Source organism: Arachis stenosperma, chromosome 10 (assembly GCF_014773155.1).
Source record: "Arachis stenosperma cultivar V10309 chromosome 10, arast.V10309.gnm1.PFL2, whole genome shotgun sequence".
Lineage (NCBI taxonomy): Eukaryota > Viridiplantae > Streptophyta > Magnoliopsida > Fabales > Fabaceae > Arachis > Arachis stenosperma.
This window is the reverse complement of record NC_080386.1, coordinates 48,242,897-48,247,068: the sequence shown is the minus strand read 5'-3', so window position 1 is coordinate 48,247,068 and position 4,172 is coordinate 48,242,897. Positions and strand designations below refer to the sequence as shown.

General features: G+C 36.0%; 1 non-coding gene across 1 annotated transcript; it reads right to left on the bottom strand.

Annotated features, from left to right (window-relative positions):
- Positions 1-211: 211 nt before the first annotated feature.
- LOC130959417 (small nucleolar RNA R71) lies at positions 212-315 on the bottom strand. The gene has a single exon (XR_009078497.1). It is a non-coding gene; the product is annotated as a small nucleolar RNA R71 (small nucleolar RNA).
- Positions 316-4,172: the final 3,857 nt, after the last annotated feature.

Below are 4,172 nucleotides of genomic sequence, written 5' to 3'. Positions count from 1 at the left end.
GATCCCTACCAGTTTTTAATTGAGTTCTTGCAGATCTGTGAGACTATTAAGACTAATAGAGTAGATCCTGAAGTCTACAAGCTCATGCTTTTCCCTTTTGCTGTAAGAGTTAGAGCTAGAACATGGTTGGACTCACAACCTAAGGATAGCCTGGACTCTTGGGATAAGCTGGTCATGGCCTTCTTGGTTATTTCCTCCTCAAAAGCTGAGCAAGCTTAGAGAGGATGTTCAGACCTTCAAGCAAAAAGATGGTGAATCCCTCTATGAAGCTTGGGAAAGATACAAGCAGAAGACCAAAAAGTGTCCTTTTGACATGTTTTTAGAATGGACCATGATAGATATATTCTATTATGGTCTGTCTGAGTTCTTTAAGATGTCACTGGACCACTCTGCAGGTGGATCCATTCACCTAAAGAAAACGCCTGCAGAAGCTCAGGAACTTATTTAAATGGTTGCAAATAACCAATTCATGTACACTTCTGAGAGGAATTCTGTAAATAATGGGACGCCTCAGAGGAAGGGAGTTCTTGAAATTGATGCTCTGAATGCCATATTGGCTCAGAACAAAATGTTGACTCAACAAGTCAACATGATTTCTCAAAGTCTGAATGGATGGCAAAATGCATCCAACAGCACTAAAGAGGCATCTTCTGAAGAAGACACTTATGATCATGAAATTCCTGCAATGGCAGAGGTAAATTACATGGGGGAAGCCTTTGGCAACACCTATAACCTCTCATGGAGAAATCATCCAAATTTCTCATGGAAGGATCAACAAAAGCCTCAACAAGGCTTTAATAATGGTGAAAGAAATAGGTTTAGCAATGGCAAGCCTTTTCCATCATCTTCTCAGCAACAGACAGAGAATTCTGAGCAGAGCACCTCTAACTTGGGAAATATAGTCTCTGATCTGTCTAAGGCCACTTTAAGCTTCATGAGTGAAACAAAGTCCTCTATTAGAAATTTGGAGGCACAAGTGGGCCAACTGAGTAAGAAAGTCATTGAAACTCCTCCTAGTACTCTCCCAAGCAATACTGAAGAGAATCCAAAAAGAGAGTGCAAGGCCATTGATATAATCAATATGGCCGAACCTAGAGAGGAAGGGGAGGACGTGAATCCCAATGAGAAAGACCTCATGGGACATCTCCCAACCAAGAAGGAGTTCCCTATTGAGGATCCAAAGGAATCTGAGGCTCATATAGAGACCATAGAGATTCCATTAAACCTCTTTCTGCCATTCATGAGCTCTGAAGACTATTGATGAGCGGATAATTTATACGCATTTTGGCATTGTTTCTACTTAGTTTTTAGTATGATTTAGTTGGTTTTTAGTATAATTTTGTTAGTTTTTAATTAAAAATCACATTTCTGGACTTTACTATGAGTTTGTGTATTTTTCTGTGATTTCAGGTATTTTCTGGCTGAAATTGAGGTAGCTGAGCAAAAATCTGATTCAGGCTGCAAAAGGACTGCTGATGCTGTTGGATTCTGACCTCCCTGCACTCAAAGTGGATTTTTTGGAGCTACAGAACTTTAATTGACACGCTCTCAATTGGGTTGGAAAGTAGACATCCAGGGCTTTCCAGCAATATATAATACTCCATACTTTGCGCAAAGATAGACGATGTAAACTGGCGTTCAACGCCAGTTCCATGTTGCAGTTTGGCGTCCAGCGCCAGAAACAGGTTACAAGTTGGAGTTCAACGCCCAAAACACGTTACAACCTGGCGTTCAACTCCAGAAACAGCCCAAGCACGTGAGAGGCTTAAGTCACAGCCCCAGCACACACCAAGTGGGCCCCAAAAGTGGAATTCTGCACCAATTATCTTAGTTTACTCATTTTCTGTAAACCTAGGTTACTAGTTTACTATTTAAACAACTTTTAGAGACTTATTTTGTATCTCATGACATATTTAGATCTGAATTTTATACACTTTGATGGCATGAATCTCTAAACTCCATTGTTGGGGGTGAGGAGCTCTGCAGCATCTCGATGAATTACTGCAATTGTTTCTATCTCTCCATTCAAACGTGTGTGTTCCTATCTAAGATGTTCATTCGCGCTTAATTATGAAGGAGGTGATGATCCGTGACACTCATCACCTTCCTCAATTCATGAACGTGTGCCTGACAACCACCTCCGTTCTACATTAGATTGAATGAGTATCTCTTAGATTCCTTCATCAAAATCTTCGTGGTATAAGCTAGATTGATGGCGGCATTCAAGAGAATCCGGAAAGTCTAAACCTTGTCTGTGGTATTCCGAGTAGGATTCAAGGATTGAATGACTGTGACGAGCTTCAAACTCGCGATTGCTGGGCGTGATGACAAACGCAAAAGGATCAATGGATCCTATTCCAACATGATCGAGAACCAACAGCTGATTAGCCGTGTTGTGACAGAGCATCTGGACCGTTTTCACTGAGAGGATGGGAGGTAGCCACTGACAATGGTGACACCCTACATACAGCTTGCCATGGAAGGAACTTTGCACTTTGGAATTGAGTTGAATATTACATTACAGGAATTCAGAAGACAAAGCATCTCCAAAACTCCAACATATTCTCCATTATTAAAGTAACAATTATTTATTTCACGCTCTTTTATTTTTCTAATAATTCCTACTGATAATTTCAATTGATATCATGACTAAGAATAATAAAATAAACATAGCTTGCTTCAAACCAATAATCTCCGTGGGATCGACCCTTACTCACATAAGGTATTACTTGGATGACCCAGTGCACTTGCTGGTTAGTTGTGCGGATTGCAAAAGTGTGATTGCAATTTCGTGCACCAAGTTTTTGGCGCCGTTGCCGGGGATTGTTCGAGTTTGAACAACTAAAGGTTTATTTTATTTCTTAGATTAGGAAGATTTTGGCAATTGGGTCAGAGTCTTTTATTTTCTTTTCAAAAATATTAATTTTCTTTATTAATTTTTAATTTTTCTTTGAGTCTAGTGTCTTGTTATAAGTTTGGTGTTAATTGCATATTTTATATTTTTCTTTTATATTTTCGAATTTCTTTTCTTTGATCTTTAAGTTGTTCTTGTTTATTTTTCTTGTTTGATTTTTAGTTTTTCTTGTTCTGTGCCTTTTCTTGTTTTTCTTGTTCTTTTCCAAAGCATTAGTCTTCCAAAAGGAATAATCCAAATATACCTATTCGAAACAAATGTTACATTTATAACTCAGTTGGTTAGAGCATTGGCTTATGTTCTTGGCAATTGGGTATCTTCTTTTTAAAATCTTTTTTAAAAATAATTTTTCTTGATTTAATCCTGTGCCAAACTTTAAGTTTGGTATTTTCTTGCTAATTTTGATATAATTTTCGAAAATTATTTTGATTTCTAAAAAATTTTTAAGTTTAGTGTTCTTCCTTTTGTTCTTGGTGTTCTTGTGAGTCTTCAAAGTGTTCTTGAGTCTTCTTTGTGTTTTGATCTTAAAATTTTTAAGTTTGGTGTTCCTTGGTGTTTTTCCTCCAAAATTTTCGAAAATAAGGAGCATTAGATCTAAAAATTTTAAGTCTTGTGTCTTTTATGTGTTTTTCTCTTTCATCATAAAATTCAAAATTCAAAAAAATATCTTTTCTAACTAATTTTAAACTATGTTTTCGAAATTTTTATATAAAAATTCAGATTTCAATTTCAAAATTTTTCAATTCTTATCTTTTTAAGTTTTTAAAAAAAAAGATATTTTTAATATATATTTTATTATCTTTTCCAAAAATATCCTAACCACTTTCTCTTTTTCCTCAAATTTTTTGAAAATCTTCATTAACTTTTTCAAATTTTTATAAATTTTAATTTTTAATTTTCTTTCTTTATTTATTTTATTTTTATTTCGGTTTTTGTTTTATTTTATTATTTTGAAAATTATTCTTATAATAAAATAGACAATATCAACATCCATACCATCTCCCTTGCTCCATCATGGAACTAAGTGGAAATGAACAGTCCAGGAGGACTCTGGGGTCATATGCTAACCCCACTACTGCTTCATATGGGAGTAGTATCTGTATACCCTCCATTGGAGTTAGTAGCTTTGAGTTGAATCCTCAGCTCATTATCATGGTGCAGCAAAGTTGCCAGTATTCTGGTCTTCCACATGAAGAACCTACAGAGTTTCTGGCACAATTTTTACAAATTGCTGACACATTGGTGGACGAAATTGTGA